General features: G+C 37.8%; 1 protein-coding gene and 1 pseudogene across 1 annotated transcript in view; one reads left to right on the top strand and one right to left on the bottom strand.

Annotated features, from left to right (window-relative positions):
• PKIB (cAMP-dependent protein kinase inhibitor beta) overlaps nt 1-19,738 on the bottom strand; it is a 236,566-nt gene that overhangs the window by 193,774 nt on the left and 23,054 nt on the right. The window lies entirely within an intron of this gene.
• On the top strand, nt 702-2,103 carry LOC129059830 (histone-lysine N-methyltransferase SETMAR-like; annotated as a pseudogene).

The raw sequence follows: 19,738 nt of genomic DNA, 5'->3' as shown, positions 1-19,738 counted from the left end.
AGGCGAGGGATTTCTGCATTTCCAACTGAGGTACCTGGCTCATCTCAATGGAACTGGTTAGACAGTGGGTGCAGCCCACAGAGGGTGAGCAGAAGCAGGGTGGGGCACTGCCTCACCTGGGAGGCAAAAGGGGTTGGGGAACTCCCTCCCCTAGCCAAGGGAAGCCATGAGGGACAGAGCTATCCAGCCCAGATGCTACACTTTTCCCACTGTCTTTGCAACCCACAGACCAGGAGATTCCCTCTGGTGCCTACACCACCAGGGCCCTGAGCTTCAAGCACAAAGCTGGATGGCTGTTTGGGCAGACACTGAGACACTGAGCTAGCTGCCGGAGTTTTTTTGTTGTTTTTTGTTGTTGTTGTTTGTTTTGGTTTTCTTGTACCCCAGTGGTGCCTGGAATGCCTGCAAGACAAAACCATTCACTCCCCTGGAAAGGAGGCTGAAGTCAGGTAGCTGAGTGGTCTTGCTCAGTGGATCCCACCCCAACAGAGCCCAACAAGCTAAGATCCACTGGCTTGAAATTCTCACTGCCAGTGCAAAAGTAATTACAGTTTTTGCATTGTTTAAATTTGCTGTTTGATATTAGAATACATTCTTAAATAAATGTGGTTAGGTTGTACATCATTTTAATGTGCATTTCTTGCTTTATGGTTTTTTTTTGCTAATGACTTATTATTTGCTGTTTATGTTTATTTTAGAATATGGAAATGATGTTAGACAAAAAGCAAATTCAAGCGATTTTTTTGTTTGAGTTCAGAATGGGTCATAAAGCAGCAGAGACAACTCACAACATCAACAATGCTATTGGCCCAGGAACTGCTAATGAATGTGCAGTACAGTGGCAGTTCAAGTTTTGCAAAGGAGATGAGAGCCTTGAAGATGAGGACCGTAGTAGCCAGTCATCAGAAACTGACAAGGACCAAGAGCAATAATCAAAGCTGATCCTCTTACAGCTACACAAGAAGTTGCCAAAGAACTCAATGTTGACCATTCCACGGTCATTTGGCATTTGAAGCAAAAAAAAAAGGTGAAAAAGCTAGATAAGTGGGTGCCTCAGGAGCTGATGGAAAATCAAACATATCGTCATTTTGAAATGTCATCTTCTTTCATTATTATTATTATTATTATTATTATTTGAGGCGGAGTCTCGCTCTGTCGCCCAGGCTGGAGTACAGTGGCCTGATCTCAGCTCACTGCAAACTCCGACTCCTGGGTTCACGCCATTCTCCTGCCTCAGCCTCCTAAGTAGCTGGGACTGCAGGCGCCCACCACCACGCCCAGCTAAATTTTTGTATTTTTAGTAGAGACAGCATTTCACCATGTTAGCCAGGATGGTCTCGATCTCCTGACCTCGTGATCTGCCTGCCTCAGCCTCCCAAAGTGCTAGGATTACAGGCGTGAGCCACCACACCTGGCCTGAAATGTCATCTTCTTATTCTACACAACAACAATGAACCATTTCTCAATCGGATTGTGCCGTGTGACAAAAAGTGAATTTTATACAACAACTGGCAATGACAAGCTCAGTGGCTGGACCAAGAAGAAGCTCCAAAGGATTTCCCAAAGCCAAACTTGCACCAAAAAAAGGTCATGGTCACTGTTTGGTGGCCTGCGGCCAGTCTGATCCACTACAGTTTTCTGAATCCCAGCAAAACCATTACATATGAGAGGTATGCTCAGCAAATCGATGAGATGCACCAAAAACTGCAACACCTGAAGCCAGCATTGGTCAACAGAGAGGGCCCAATTCTTCTCCACGAAACTGCCGGACTGCATGTCACAGAACCAGTGCTTCAAAAGTTGAAGAAATTCTGCTACAAAGTTTTGCCTCATCCGTCATATTCATCTGACGTCTCGCCAACTGACTACCACTTCTTCAAGCATTTCAACAACTTTTTGCAGGGAAAATGCTTTCACAACCAGTAGGATGCAGAAAATGCTCTCCAAGAATTCATCAAATCCCAAAGCATGAATTTTTATGCTACAGGACTAAATAAACTTATTTGTCATTGGCAAAAAATGTGTTGATTGTAATGGTCCCTACTTTGACTAACAAAGACGTGTTTGAGCTTAGTTATAATGATTTAAAATTCACGGTCTGAAACCACAGTTCGTTTCCATCAAACTAATATAAATTTGGTGGGGGGATGGGAACATAAACTTTCAGCCCGCACCACGCATTTACAGAGAGAGCTTAAGAAGAGGAAATAATGACTTTCCCTAGAGGAGAAGAATCACCGCAGGAGTATAAGCCAGATGAGAAAAACACAAACATGTGAACTTAGATGTGTGCCAATTATCTCAATTTTATACCATCTGCACAATAGGCCTATGGTAAATAGACACTCTTGATATGGAAGAGGCCTCTTCTAAGGAGACACATTCATGATTTATTGTGTTAAATCCCTTTATCAAGTCAGATCATCAGAATGCAACAAAATCAGCTTGTGTAACTCAGGTTTGTTACTCCAAAGGCTTATCAAACTTATAGAGTATCAGTAAACATTTAATGTGTACCTACTATTCTAAGTGCCAGATATATGACAATTAACAAAAATGCGTGGCTGTTTGCTTCTAGGAGCTTATAATCTAGTTTGCAGGAAATACATAAAATTGACCAATATGTTGATAATTTCAACATAATATAGCAAGTACAGTGATGTGGTATGGATACAGTGCCAAACAAAGCAGGTTAAAGGCTCAGTATGTATTTTTAGGGAATGCTTCTGGGAATTGATGAGACAAGGGATCCATTGTCTCAATGGATAACTATAACATAACTGGAAATATTAAGATTATTTGGCAATAATTAATGGCACCCTAGAGGGAATCTTGGAAGGTGGGAAACTACATGATAAATGAGGAAAATGCCAACAGTTCAGTGTAAAGCTGGAGGAAGAAAAGATTAGGGTATTGTATCTGGACCAAAGTGAACCTCAAGCCCTGCTAATGTGATGTCCTTTGTTTCCATCTAGGATTGGGATTAGAAATGACTCTTTATCCAATGACTCTGATAAAAGTGTTTTTGAGGACAACATTTATTATGTTGTCACTCCATGAACGTGAGTCTTTAATAGAAAGATTCAGGAAAACATAAAACAAGAAAAAACCTTGTATCTCTTTTTACTCACAGAGTAAGGAAAAAGGCATCTCTCCTAGTGAAACTGTATTTTGCTGTTTATTAGTCAGTGAGGGCTATATTTTAACCCATCATTCTTTCCTCTTGCCTTGGAATAGAAAAAGATTTTTATTAATTCATTACAGCTTGCTTTGTATGGCTGTATAACTTAAACAGTGATCCCCAACTTTTTGACACCAGGGACAAGTTTCGTGGAAGAAAATTTTGCCACAGACTGAGGTGCGGGATGTGGGGGATGGTTTTGGGATGATTCAAGTGCATTACATTTATTGTGCACTTTATTTCTATTATTATTACATTGTAACATATAATGAAACAATTATACAACTCATCATTATATAGGATCAGTGGGAGCCCTGAGCTTGTTTTCCTGCAACTAGTCAGTCTCATCTGGGGGTGATGGGAGACAGTGACAGATCATCAGGTATTAGAATCTCATAAGGAGGCACAAGCTAGATCCCTCACATGCACAGTTCACAATAGTGTTCACTCTCCTATGAGACTCTAGGAGCTGCTCATCTGACAGGAGGCAGAGCTCAGGCAGTAACGCTTGCTCACCCACAGCCATTCACCTCCTGCTGTGCAGTCTGGTTCCTAGCAGCCCACGGACTGGTACCCCTAGCCTAAAACATCTTCTCTCCCCCAAATTTGGCTCTTCCAACCTGATAAGTGCTCACACTTGTATTACAGCATTTTCTTCTTTCTCTAGATGGTACATTCCCCAAAGTGAGGCATCTTTCTATTTCATCTTACGATGAAAAGTACAGTAAAGTGGTCAGCATGTGGTGCTCAGTCTGTGTCTGAATGATCAATTTTTAAAATACCTTTGTATTTGAGCGTATTTTAACAGATACTTTAAAAATAAAATGAATAGCATATGATGCATAAATAAAATATATTTGTGTTAATGAATGTGAGCCTCATAGACTTAATTCTTCACTCTTTAGTTTCTTGGTCTAAAAGGGGTCATGATGGTTATAACAACAGGTACATTTATTGAATGCCTGACACCTACTAGACAATCTTCTTCTCCCATGTGCCAGAGGCCCTCTCAGCACCTTCTCAGGTGCTTTACCTCCTGCTTGGAAGGCGTGACCTCCAGCTCTCCCACTGCCATTCTGCCTCGCCCTTCAGTTCTTAGCTCAAATGGTTCCTCTCCAGAGAGGTCCTGACAACCTACAGCTAAAGCAGGGTGCTGCTCTCTCATTTTGTTTCATGAAATCTTCCCCAACACACTTGGATAGAGTCAGTCCCTCTCACTAATGAACTCCAACAAAACTGTGAAGGTACCACTCTAAAAAGACTAAATGTAGTGTTTAAAATTAGAGTATCTGCTTACTTTCTTCTATCCCCTTCTAGATTACCTTAAATCTTGAACTCTTAAAGCAGGGTTGGTAATCTAGGCCCACAGGCCAAATACAGCCCACTGCCTGCATTTGTACAACCAAGAAGCTAAGAGAGTAACTTTTACATTTTTAAATGGTTGGGCAAATAAGCTCAAAAGAAGAACATTTCATAGCATGTAAAAATTATATAAAATTCAAATCTCAGTTTCCATAAATAAAGTTTTATTGGGACACAGCCACATTTATTCATTTCTGGGGTTGCTTTTAACCCTTTACCTGTTAAGAAAAAAAAAAAGTGCAGCTCACTGCCAGCGCTCATTTAATATTACATGAACATGCTCTTTGAGGCTGAAGCAAATATGACTAATTTTTAAGGTGAAAATAAAATATAAAAACTATTTTTGGAGTTATTTATAAACAGAACATCAGAATCACCTATTTTGGAAAAATCGGATTCAGCAAATGATTCTTGGGCCAATATCTGTTTGAGAATGATAGGAATGCTATGTTTTCTAGGATTTGACATATTCAGTGATCAAGAATTACTATATTTTATAAATGGAAATGCCACTACTAAAAACAGAATGCCATAAATAGAATTATGTCCTTTGTTTCCAAAGTCAATATACATAGACAAAGTGAAAATAATAATAAAAGCCAGATATTTCGTGGCAAAGTTATCGAGGGGCAAATGCTGCAGCTGTAAGTGCCACCAGTGAGTATTCTTGGGGCAAACGGGAGAAGGGTTAAACAACATTTTAGACTGATGACTCTGAATAATTATGAGAAAAACCACGTGGCCCAAGCAGTCTAAAATATTTTCCCTCTGGACTTTCACGGAAAACATTTTCAGCTCCTCTTTTTAGAAGGCAAAGATGACATTTTATTCTTTTTAAAATCCCTATCGTTCAGTGCACAGTAAGTGTTTAGGGGAATATTTGTTTAATATTTAAACATTTCCTAAAAGCATTAGACTTACAAAAGAACAATATTTTTAAAAGTCTCTTTAATAGAAGTCAAAATATTAGTTACCTGTGGGGTTGAATAATGCCTGAAAGTGAGTACAAGGGAAGCTTCTGGGGTACTAAAAGCATTCTGTAACTTGATTTGAATGGTGATTAGAATGTGTTCACTATAAAAATTCCAGAAATTGTACATTTATTTGTATGCCTTTCTGAATGTATATTTTCAATAAAAAGTGAACAACAAAAAAACAGAAACATAATCCATAAGTGACGGAATATTTTTAAAGACGCTTTAACCTCTAAAAAGCTGAGATTCTCAGACATAATCCACTAAATAGTGATTCAGATGATCCACACATGGCCAGGGCACATGCACCATTCCCACACTATGGGTGGGAGGAGGTTATCAGCACAGAATTAGAATTGGGTACCTGCTCACCCCAGATTTTAAATGGCACGTTTCAAATATCCCTGGAAGACCAGGCAAAACCTTCCAATATGTCCATATTTAAACAAAATCTCTCACTTTTCCATTGCTCCGTGTCTCTTCTCCCTAATTTATTCCTTGAATGCTCCCAATCTCAATACTTGTTTTAGTATTGCCTTATGTGGTGGGACCTCTTCTGCTTTCTAATACTCATCTGTCCTACTTAATGCTGAATTTTATGTAACCCCTCAGTTTCAGTCAATCTGGCTCCTGCTACAAGCCAGATCTGAATGAGAGATGACACACCTAAGCAGGCCAACTTGGAAGTCTCCAGCAGAGTAATCAGAACTTGGAACATAGGCAAGGTTTATAGGATTAGTCACCTAGTAAATATTGACAAGGAAAAGGAGAACATATTGACTACCCAAGAAGTCATCTTAACAGTAGGCAACAAGGGTCTTGGAAGTTGAAGGCAAGAACTTGAACAAGTGACTGAGCATCAGTGATCACAACCATAAAAGAGGAGTATGCAAGAGGCACAGGGAACTGAAAGCCAACTCTTTGATTTATCTTTAGGTCTCCTATGGAGTTACATTAAAGGAAAAACCGGTTCCCCAAGAAGCAGATCTGAAGCCTAAAGGTGAGGATGAGTGGATTCACATGAATGATGAGAGAAGCAGATGACCAAAAGAGAAGACAGCTCCATACTTACAGTACAGTCTTCCAGGAAGCCAGATACTAGTTCACTCCTCAGCTTAAGTAGTTACGTTGCGTGCTCTTTGAGATTTATACTTTCTATTGCAGGACACTAATTGTATGATAGTAGATTCTATGGGAAACCCATTAGTTATTATAGCTTTTTAAGCTGACATCGATTTCAAATATGAGCCAGGAATCATTAAAAATTCATGAAGAGGCCGGGCATGGTGGCTCACGCCTGTAATCCCAGCACTTTGGGAGGCCGAGGCGGGCGGATCACGAGGTCAAGAGATGGAGACCATCCTGGCGAACATGGTGAAACCCTGTCTCTACCAAAATACAAAAATTAGCAGGGTGTGGTGGTGCGAGCTTGTAGTCCCAGCTACCCGGGAGGCTGAGGCAGAAGAATAGCTTGAACCCAGGATGCACAGGTTGCAGTGAACCAAGATCGTGCCACTGTACTCCAGCCTGGTGACAGAGTAAGACTCCATCTCAAAAACAAACAAACAAACAAACAAAAAACTCATGAAGAAATAGTTTACTAATATTTTAATTAATAAACGAGATCTCAAGTGAGAATTTTTGACTTATCTAAATGAACAAATTATAGAGGCACTCATGTACACGGGGTACCTGCTAATCTGTCTTATCTGTTCTTAAAGTAATTTCTCAAGGATCTCTGTTAATAAATGCTTTGTTCTTCAAGTTTGTGTTGTATTTAAAAATATGAGAAGACTTTGCCTTTATTCTCAAGTATTATTTAATCCTAACTTTCTCTTATTTATACTTAACCTTGTGTGAATCTGAACTAATAAAATTTTTCTAATGAAAATGAGCTTTTTGTTTCATAAATTAAAAAGTATTTTTTAAAATTAAGCTGGTCATTTAAAATGTTTCATTCTTTGCAAGTGACAACTCTTAATGTTTAATATTTATTGAGCTTAAAGAAGTCAGAAACAGAAGAAAGACAATTTTAAAAGACATTTTTGTATTTTATTGTTTATTTATACCTGGAATAAATGGTTCAAATCCAGAGTTTTATCATGAAATTATAGTTCAGAAAATGGAAAATTATTTAGTATTGTGTAATAGGGTTGAATATTTTATAAGTTAATGTCCACTTAAGTGCGTTACTCTTTCTTCCCCTCCAAAAATATGAATTTATAAGAAGCTACACTAATACCAGCTGTAAAAGTAAAATAGTTTTACTGTCAGTTTATCTCCGTAAGCACACCAAGAGAGAAAAAATCGCACCCAAACTGTACCATTTACTCTTGCAAAGACCTCAGGCACAGAAGCATAGAATGAATGTCACACAAAGCCTAAATATAACTTCACTCTATGGGTTACCCCACTCCTGTGAGGAAGTTCCCTTTTTCTCTCACCCCTGGGGCTTATATATAGATTATAAATATATAATAGGGGAAGGGGTGAGTTGGGAGGGGTTGTAGGGGCTCCCTTCTCCCCTTTCCACTTCCCCTGGTTCCCTATCCCTGGGCTGTTTGTTAAAAATGAATAATAAAAGGACTTGAGAAACAAAAACAAAAAAAAAACCCACTACTCTCTAAAGCAATATTTCCTATCTTGGTATCTATGGAAAGGAGACTGGTCAAGGCCCTGAAACTATCCTCTTATATTCTGATAAATATTTTAAATCCTTATTTTGTATGGTCTTTAAACATTCAAATATATGCCACTTTGTGAATCTGATTCTTCATTTTGTTGTTCTGCTAAATTTTGCCAGCGGTAGCTTGTTTTTCCAAGTGCTTTTCAAATATTTTTGTGAACTCATGTTTCTCTAAACTCTATCAGCATGACTTCTTTGTGGCCTGAGTTTCAAGCATGTACCACCACAGAGAATTTGAGTTTGCTAAAATGCCAGGAACCTGTGTGTACTACTAGCCCAGGACCACTTTTACATAAATTTGTGGCATGGGTTTTTTTCCAGGCATACAGGGAATGTGACCCCAAACTAGAAGGAAGGCATACTGAGAATTCTCAAAGAAAGAATTTTTTTTCCCTGTGTACTCATGGCCAAAGCCAAAAAAAGGCAAGCATTCTTATTCTCTCCCTTTTCCTGAATAAGAGAATTCATCCCTGGAATCTGTTCCTTTTAGAATTCCTGGATTTGCTCCAGTCTCTCACCTTGCACAGGAGCCCAAGTGTTCCTGTCTGTGATTATCAGCCCACCAAAATACGAAACTTTAAATCACCAAGGATGAGCAGATGCTGTTAGTGCAAATGCTGACTTCAGCACTGACCTAGAAAGAGATTCACAGTTTCTTACTGCTTCAGGTCTTAGTGAAGTTCCCTCACTTTCCTTATAATTATACATTTAAAAATATTTTATCTATGGATAAAGAAAATGTGGTGCATATACACTATGGAATACTATGCAGCTATTTAAAAAGAATGAAGTCATGTCCTTTGCAGCAACATAGATACAGCTGGAGGCCATAATCCCAAGGAAATTAACACAAGAACAGAAAACCAAATATTGCATGATCTCACTTGTAATTGGAAGCCAAACATTGAGCCCACATGGACCTAAAGATCGGGACAATAAACACTGTGAACTACTAGAGAGGGGAGGGAAGGAGAAGCCCATGGGGTGAAAAACTACCTATTGGGTACTATGTTCACTACAACCTGGATGATGACATCTACACCCCAAACCTCAACACCACACAATGTACTCACAATACTCTTGTAACAAAGCTGCACATATACCCTGTATTTAAAGTAAAAGTTGAAATTGAATACAAATATATATATGTAAATATTTTATCCAGCAATTTAGTTGTTCTTTCATTCCAGGATCCAGTTGGAAGAAGCATCACTCACCTGTGATTTGTAGTTCTCAAGGTAGAGAGTAAAAGCAAGAGAGCTGGTGAAACCACACAATAGAAAGCTTCTGTTCAGACTGGTGCACTGTCAATTCTGCTCACATTTCACTGGTCAAAACAAGTTATGTAGCTGAGCCTGGCCTAAATGGTGTGGGAAAGTATGCTCCTCTTATGGCTAGTACTGTATGCACATGGCAGTGGATGTAGATTAATGGTCTTACAGGGAAGGGAAGAATGAGCAATTGGGGATGATAATATGGTCTACCACAAAGAAAGATCAGAGGTGGAAGAGCAAATCGAGGGAATAAGATGATGTGTCCACATCAGGCATGTCATGGTTAAAGCGTCTGTGAGACATTCAAACAGAGATGCTGACTAAGAAACTGGATATACATACACACCTATACATATATACAAATATATGGCTAAGAAGTTTAGGAGAAAACTATGAAAGGGAGATATGTATTTTAGAATTATTAACATTAAAAATGGTAGTTTAAATCTTAAGGAAGTGAATGAATCTTTCAGGGAGAAGAGGGTAGACTTGCCCTCTTGGGCAATTTGGACATTGACACGTCTAATTTTCCTTTAAACACATAGCTGTCTTGGTCTTTCATTTTCTAATTTTAAATGTCAAGGAATATTTTTCTATTACAAGAAAAACAACAGTCTCAGTGTGATAAGTGATAACCGAGGCTTGGACTCAGTGTTTGAAGGATACCAAAGGGAGTGGTAGGTGAAGGGACAGAGCATGTGTTGTCCAAAGGAGCAGCTGGCACACAGCTCAAGCTAACTATGGACAGGTGGAAGTGCCAGCCAAGATGGTCCAGAGAGTCCAGGTTTTCAAAAAAGCTGAAAACAGATTTCATATATAATCTCCAAATTGTTAAATGTTAAATCCATTTATTTCCAAGTATTGCAAGAGTCAAAAAATAATAATTACTATTATAATACACTATCTGTAGACCAGATTTGGTCTGTATAGTCACCAGTTTCCAATATCTGATATAAAATGAGAAGAGGGAAAAGAGAGAAAGTTGAGAACATTTATGGAATGAGCAATGAAACAGAAGTTCACTAAGGAGAATGGGAGTCACAGATCCCAAGAATATTCTTGACTATTTCAAGAAGAAACTAACCTGGTTATTTTAAGTATTGGCATTTTCTTATTTTTTAAACATGTGCAAAATAAAATGCATTTTATATTACTTGAATTAAAAGTTTAGTCCTCTGAGGTACTGCTGTGTTAGGATACCACTATAATTTTAAATAGGTTAGGACATTGTTGGGAGAAAGGACTGTGGGGTGCCATATAAACTTGCCCTAAAAATATGGGACAATAAGTTGTGGAAATCCACAAGAGGCCTCTAAGGAGGAAAACCTCCTAATTGCCATCATGTTCCCATGCTCAGAGCGAGATCCGCTCTCTTATCTGTAAACACCGTGTTCAAGAAAAAAAGACACTCCTTTAAAACATTAAAATGTGGACAGATGTACAGGCTCCTAGTTAAGCCCGCTCCCACTAACTACTCTCTGATAAGTTAAAGATATATTGTTTGAACACAAAGAAAATTCATTTAAACCACTATTACCGTAGATTACACCTATGACATACTGCCTCCCTTTCACTGTTTTGCCCTGAACATCTGCTTCTTAGATCTATTTATTTCACAATAAATACTGTGAAAACCAGAGCATGGGGCCTTTTGCAGCCTCCATTTTACAACTGGCCCCCTGGCTCCCATTTTAAAGAACTCTTAACCTGTCTCTTCTCATTCCTTTGTCACCACTGGACTTCGGGTACCCTACGGGTGGTGTTGAGGCTGGTCCCCAACATTTTGTCACCCAACATGGGGCCCAAAAGAATCCAGTGAAGAAACGCTCAAGTGTGTGAAATGGAGGACCGATGGACAAAGGACTCCTGAGGACAAAAAAGTTTTAAGCTCTGCAGGTAAACAGGGTACTCGGAGAACGCTAGAGACACAAATGGGACAAACTGAAAGTAAGTACACCACATATTTGAGCTTGCTATGGCAGCTCTTGAAGTGTGGTGGGGTAAAAGTTGATACGGAAAATCTTATGGATTTGTTTTATGCTGTGGAACAATTTTGTGCTTGGTTCCGAAAACAGAGAACTTTGAAATTAAAAAATTGGGAAAGAGTTTAAGAGGACCTTAAAAAACACATAGAAAAGGAAAGGAAATTCCTTTGCCTGTTTGGTCTGTTTGGTCATTGGTGCATGCAGCACTGGTGCCTTTTCAGACAAATGATGAGGTTGAGTCACAGGAGGAGAGAAAGGAGTTTAATGATCAGGACCCTGAACCACCTCTACCAAGTACTAACAAAAAGGAGAGTCCTGAGGTGATTTCTGCCAATCCCCCCACGTCTCCCTAAACCTACTCAAAAAATTGTTCAGCCCATGGCTCCTTCAGAGAAATGTCCGAAATGGCCACCTTCTCCTCAGCCAAGTGAGTACTAGGAGAGGGAGCCCAAGACTCAGCTCGCCATGACTCGGCTCGCCGCACCTATTATTGCCCGACCCACAGTTCATTATGAAAAGGGGGCAATTCAGGCTCACCCTGCCATTCATTACAGTAAAGGAACAATTCAGGCCTGACCCAGCACCTTATCTGGGTCAAACAGTGGCCGCTCCCTAAGGAAAAATTGGGGACACTTCATAAAATAGTTAAACTACTAAAAAAAAGGATATATTTCACCCACTTTCTCTCCTTGAAATTCCCCAGTATTTGTAATTTAAAAAGTTTGGTAGATGGCACATGCTGACTGACTTGCAAGCGGTCAATGCTGTAATTCAACCAATGGGAGCCTTACAACCCAAGCTCCCATCCCCCACCATGATCCCTAAAGACTGGCCACTTGTTATTATAGATTTAAAAGACTACTTTTTTACAATTCCTTTAACAGAGGCAGGTTTTGAAAAATTTACCATTACCATCCCTGCCATTAATAACAAAAAACCTACAGCCAGATATCATTGAAAAGTTTTGCCTCAGAGTATGTTAAACAGTACCACAATTTGTCAAACTTTTGTAGACAGAGCTATCCAGACTGTTAAAAATCAATTTCCAGATTGTTACATCATTCATTATATGGATGACATACTGTGTACAACAAAAAATAAAAACCAACTTATTCAATGTTATTCATCTTTACAAAAGACAATTACAAACACTGGATTGCTTAGAACACCTGAAAAAAATTCAAACAACCACTCCTTTTCAGTATTTGAAAATACAAGTGCAGAATAGAGCCATTAAGCCTCAAAACGTTCAAATTAAAAAAAATTCTTTAAAAACCTTAAATAATTTTCAAAAATTGTTAGAAGATATTAATTGAATTCAGCCCAACTTAAAAATCCCTACTTATACTATATCTAATCTCTTCTCAATATTGAGAAAAAATTCCAACTTACACAATAAAAAAAAACTAACACCCAAGGCCATAAAAGAGTTAAAAGTAATTAAAACAAAAATTCAACAAGCCCAGATCAGTAGAATTGACTCAGACTTGCCTTTACAATTCACAGTGTTCCCTACTTCCCACTACCCAATGGGGGTTATTATTCAAAATGATGATTTAGTTAAATGGTCCTTTTTGCCACATAATACCATAAAAATGCTTACAGTATATTTGATCAAATGACAATTTTAAGCTGGGCATGGTGGCTCATGCCTGTAATCCCTCACGCCTGTAATCCCAGCACTTTGGGAGGCCGAGGTGGGCAGATCACGAGGTCAGGAGATCAAGACCATCCTGGCTAACATGGTGAAACCCCATCTCTACTAAAAATACAAAAAAATTAGCTGGGTGTGGTGGTGGACATCTGTGGTCCCAGCTACTCGGGAGGCTAAGGCAGGAGAATGGCACGAACCTGGGAGGCAGAGCTTGCAGTGAGCTGAGATCGCACCACTGGACTCCAGCCTGGGCGACAGAGTGAGACTCCGTCTCAAAAAAAAAAAGACAATTTTAATTGGACAGGCTCATATACAAATTGTTAAACTTTATGGCACTAAGCCCAATAAGATTGTAGTTCCAATAAATAAAAATCAGGTTAAACAAGCATTTATTAATTCAGTTACATGACAAGTTAATTTAACAAAATTTGTTAAATGTATTAATAATCATTATCCTAAATAAAATTTTCCAGTTCTTAAAATTAACTACATGGGTTCTTCCAAAAATTACTCATAATGCCCCTTTAAAAGGAGCTGTAACTGTTTTTACTAATGGCTCTAGTACTGAAAAAGCGACACATGTGGGACCATGTGATAAAGTTATCCACACTAACTTTTCCTCAGCCCAAAGAACTGAATTACAAACAGTAATTACAGTATTAAAAAATTTTAGGCCGGGCACGGTGGCTGACGCCTGTAATCCCAGCACTTTGGGAGGCTGAGGTGGGCGGATCACTAGGTCAGGAGATCAAGACCATCCTGGCTAACACGGTGAAACCCTGTCTCTACTAAACATACAAAAATTAGCTGGGCGTGGTGGCAGGCACCTGTACTCCCAGCTACTCGGGAGGCTGAGGCAGGAGAATGGCGTGAACCTGGGAGGCGGAGCTTGCAGTGAGTCGAGATGGCATCACTGCATTCCAGCCTGGGCAACAGAGCAAGACTCCGTCTCTAAAAAAAAAAAATTTTAATCAGACAGTTAATATTGTTTCAAATTCAACTTATGTTGTACAAGCTACTCAACATATTAAAACTGCCTTAATTAAATATATTATTGGTAAACAGCTTTATCAGTTGTTCAACTCTTTACAAACAGCTGTGCATACTCAGGGTTTTCCTTTCTATATAACTCATATCTGAGCACATACCAATCTTCCAGGACCCTTGACTAAGACTAATAAACAAGCTGACTTGTTGGTTTCCCCCATACTTACTAATGCCCAAAGTTTCCACTCAATAACACACCTTAACACAACAGGACTTAAAAACAAATATCAAATTATGTAAAATCAGGCCAAGGACATTGTACAACATTGTTCTCAGTGCCAGGTACTACAACCACCGCATCAAAAAACTGGTGTTAACCCTTGAGGGTTGACACCTAACATAATCTGACAAACAGACGTCACCCACGTTTCTACATTTGGCAAACTTTCTTATGTCCATGCGACCATAAATACATATTCTCATTTTATATGGACTACTTGCCAAACCAGCAAGACTACAATACATATAAAAAGACACTTACTTTCCTGTTTTACTGTCATGGAAATTCCACAAAAATTAAAAACAGACAATGGACCAGACTACTGTAGTAGATCTTTCCAAACATTTTTAAAACAATAAAACATTAAACACAACACAAGTATTCCCTATAATTCTCAAGGACAAACAATTGTTAAACAAGCCAATCAAACCTTAAAAATACAATTACATAAACAAACAAAAAATTAAAAATATTCCACCCCTCATATACAGTTACAATTGGCTCTTGTTACCTTAAATTTTTTAAACATCTCCCAAAATCAGGTTACTACAACAACTAAACAACATTTAACAGGACAAAAGGTAAATGTTCATAAAGAAAAACCTGTGTGGTGAAAAACCTGTGTGGTATAAAAACTCAAAAACAAAGACTTAAAAAAGCGGAAAAGTTATTACACGGGAAAGAGGGTGTGTTTGTATTTCCCCAGAAAAAAACCAACTTCCAGTTTGGGTACCTACAAAACATCTTAAACTCTACCATAAACAAAATTCCAAAAAAAAAAAAAAAATTTTAAGCCAAGATTTCCACCCCTGCCCCCAACACGCCTGATGGCTCAAATAAATATTTCAGCCAACCAGATAAAGACCAACACAACCCATCAAATGAGCCCACCAGCTTGAAAACAAATCAAATGACTGACCCAACTTACAAAAAAACACCTAAAGACACAACAAAACCCACTAACCTCAAGTAACCTGATGGTGACTATAATTACGGTAATTACTATGATGGTAAGTCTCCCTGTAACTACAACAAACCAAAATTATACCTATTAGATATATGTCCCATTTCTGCCTTTAATTAGGCCTGTTACATGGTTAAAACCCCGGGTTGAGGTTTATGTTAATAATAGTGTTTAGATGCCTGAGCCTATAGATACTCATAAACCCTCTCACCCAGAGAAGAAAGAAATGTTAATAAATGTGTCCATGAGTTATCAGTTCCCCCTCTTTACATAGGGCCAACTATCAGTTGCCTAAAAGACTACTGACAACATTGACTGTTAAAATTCCAGGTCATAATAAAAAACCAGTACCCTATCATTTATTTTCTAAATAGAACCCAGATCATTCACAAAGTTTGGTTCAATCAAAACAATTTAAACCCCCCAAAAAGAGGGATTAACAGCCTCAACAATGGTCAAAAAATTTAAAAATATTAATTTAAAAAAATTACATCTCTAATCACACTGTGGTACTACAAAATAATTCCTATAAAATCGTCATTAATTGGTCTCCTAAGGGGACCTTTACAGTTAATTGTACCAATCAAAATAATAAATACATGGCAGGACTGAAAAAAAACTATACTATCAAAAAGATGACACTACTTACACTAAAAAACATGCCCAGTTTCCCATAATTTGGGCCAATTTTAGTATGGCTGGCCCACATCCAAAAATAATTAAACCAATAATAGGCCCTAAACATCCCAAATTATGGAAGTTAATGATGGCCCAAACTCATATTTGGGTTTAAAAATATATATAATCTTTTAAAAAAAAATGAGAGACTTCAATTTGTGTATCAGTTTTCTTCCAACCAAATGGCACCCATTCAAAGTTCTGTCAAACCTCCTTTTATGTTAATGTTTGAAAATATTAATATTTGACCTAATTATCAAACTATTACTTGTCAAAACTGTCAGCTTTTCACCTGTATTGATTTCACATTTGGTGAAAAAACATCTGTGTTACTGGTAAAGATTTAAAAAAAAAGTTTGGATACCAGTTTTCCTCAATAGACCTTAAAAAGCCTCTCTTTCCATTCATATGGTCACAAAAATGTTAAAAAAAAGTGTTTACCAAAACAAAAAGATTTATTTTTAGCCTTATAACAGTCATTATGGGCCTTATTGCAGTCACAGCTACTGCTGTGGCTGCTGGAATTACTTTACACTCCTCTGTTCAAACTACAAAATATGTCAATAATTGACAAAAAAATTCCTCAAAAATTGTGGAACTCAGACCTAAATAGACCAACAATTAACAAATCAAATAAATAATCTTAGACTGTTACTTAAATGAAAGATCATATAATAAGCTTAAAGCATCAATTACAAATACAATGTGATTAAAATACTTCTGATTTCTACATAACTCCCTATTTGTATAATACTACTAAACATCATTTTAAAAAAGTTAAATATCATCTAAAAAAAGGGATAAAAAATTAATATTAAATTTAGTCAAATTAATAAAACAGGTTTTTAAAGGGTCTCAGGCTCATTCAACTCTCCCGCCTGAGACTGACATTCTCACCAAAACTACTAATGGACTTTCAAATGAAAACCCTCTTAAATAAATTAAGACCATTGGAGGATCAACTATTCCAAATTTTACTTTAATGTGTATCTATTTATGCTGTTTACTTTTAGTCTACAGATGCGAAAGATGCCTCTGGAGAGAGACCAGACACCACAAACAAACCATAATAACAATGACAGTTTTAAAAACGAAAAAAGGGGGACATGTTGGGAAAAGGGCTTGTGGGGTGCCTGTATAAACTGGCCATAAAAATATGGGACAATAAGTTGTGTAAAGCCACAAGAGGCCTCGGAGGAGGAAAGCCTCCTAATTGCCACCATGTTCCCATGCTCAGAGCGAGACCTGCTGTCTTATCTGTAAACACTGTGTTCAAGAAAAAAGACACTCCTTTAAAACATTAAAATGTGGACAGATGTACAGGCGCCTAGTTAAGCCCACTCCCACTAACTACTCTCCGATAAAGATACACTGTTTGAACACAAAGAAAATTCATTTAAACCACTATTACTATAGATTACGCCTATGACATACTGCCTCCCTTTCACTGTTTTGCCCTAAACATCTGCTGCTTAGATCTAAGTGATTGTACTCAATAAATCAAGTGGAAACCAGAGCTCGAGGCCTTTTGCAGCTTCCATTTTAAAACTGGCCCCCTGACTCCCACCTTTAAGAACTCTTAACCTGTCTCTTCTCATTCCTTTGTTACCACCGGACTTCGGATACCCTACAGATGGTGTTGAGGCTGGCCCCCCACAGGACATGACCTGAAAAGTGTCTGCATTGAAATCTTTACATATTTCTAAACCAACACATTTTATGTACTACAGTTATGCAAAATGATTATCCTTCAGTAGATAAACTATATAAGGATGTCTATAACAAAATACAATACAAATGTGAAAAATATTACATAACAGGGTAAAATTTTAATTTTTAAAATAACTGTTTAAAGCCAGAAAATGCAACACAATTTGTGCTAAATCATTGTTCAAGCTATGGACAATATCTCTGAGCATCCAGGGATTTCTAACAAACATGCTAAAATTAGACAAAATATGCATTCAGAGAGACTGACATCAACTTCCAAGAAATCTTAAATGAAGGGTTGCATTTTCTGAGCAACTGCACTCAGCAGATGAACACTAATCACCTAATGGTATAAGTACCATTTGGACCACAGTAAATAAAACATGCCTCATTAAATGCATATTCTTCCCAAGTAGTCAAGGCCCATAGTCCCTAAGACATGGTGAAATTTATAGTCAAATGAGTTATTTTATCAGAAGGAAAATGCATTTAGTTGATTATAAAGATTCTAAAATAAGGAAGAACCAGAAAGAGAAAGAAGCAAAAACTTTATTTAAGGAAATAATTCAGATTATTAGAGTTTTTCAGCCATAATCCTTAAGATCAAAAGACTTGACAACAGTAATAAAGCCTCAAAAAAGAAATATTTATCATTACTGCAAAGTCTACCACAAAAGGCAACATAGCCCAGAACACTGAGCCAGCAATGAAAAAAATGCATATGAATATATCTCTCATTAGCATATTTCTGAAGGATATGTATTGTTATCTGTTTTTAACCCCTAGAAAATCCTTGGGGAAACGTTCATGAAGTGCATTGGAATCAATTCATTATCATTACGAGAAACTAGAATGTAGTTGAACATGTTTGACTAAATACAACATAAACCCCTTTGGGTTTCATTTGTTTTGGTGCTCCTGTATTATTTTCCTCTCTCTTATATTTTATTTGGTGCCAGACCCCCCAATTTATTTGGAAAATTGTTTTACACCCTAGCCTGGGGGGTGAGGTGTTAAAAATCACTGTGTCTCACCAGCCAGGATCCTCCATTGCTCTGGTCCTGGGAAACAGGAGAGGAATGTATAGGACCAGTGCTAGGGTATCCACTTTGCTTTGCAATACCCCAAAATAAACTAGTCCTCTCTTTCTTTTGGGATACTAACTGGGCTGAGACACATCCTTCCTGAAGGAAGCTTGTGGTTGTGGAAGAAAATGACACTATAATCATAAAAGAAAAAAGATAAGTGATAGAGAAAGAGATAATCCTGAAGAGCTCATTTAAATCCCTGGACTCAGTCACCCTAAAATATAAAATAAACTCTTCTTAATTTCTTAAGCCACTTTGAATTGAGTTTTAATAAACAGAAATATTTATATAAATTTTTAACATTAAATAACAACTCTCCATAACAATAATAGCATTTGGATAAATTTACAAGCAATCCATAAGCCAATTATTAGGCATAATTTCTACTTCATCTGTGACTTTTGAATCTCTACACGAATTGCTACATGAACATTTCAGAGACCCACTACCTGTTATGTACTGAATGTTCGTGTCCCCTGCAAATTCATATACTGAAATCCTACCTCCTAATGTGATGGCATTTGGAAGTAGGGTCTTTCATGGGTAATCAGAATTAGATGAGGTCATTAAGGTGGAGCCCTCCTGAATAGAATTAGTGTCCTTAAAAGAATCTTGAAAGAGACTTCCCTCTTTCACTACATGAAGACACAGAGAGAAGACCGCATATGAAGCAGGAATTAGGCCATCACCAGACACTAAATCTGCCCATGCTTTGATCTTGGACTTCCCAGGCTCCAGAACTGTGAGAAATAAATGCTTGTTGTTTAAACCACCCAGTTTGCAGTGTATATTTATAGCAGCCTAAGCTAACTAAGAGACACTACTCTTGACTGACTCTTTCAAGGAAAATATGTAATTAGCAATGAAAAATTACTGAGGTTTGAAAGAAAAAAACAGGATCTACATAATTCATGA

This window comes from Pongo abelii, chromosome 5 (genome assembly GCF_028885655.2).
Source record: "Pongo abelii isolate AG06213 chromosome 5, NHGRI_mPonAbe1-v2.0_pri, whole genome shotgun sequence".
Taxonomy (NCBI): Eukaryota; Metazoa; Chordata; class Mammalia; order Primates; family Hominidae; genus Pongo; species Pongo abelii.
The sequence above is the reverse complement of the archived record's forward strand: the minus strand, read 5'-3'. Positions and strand labels throughout refer to the sequence as shown.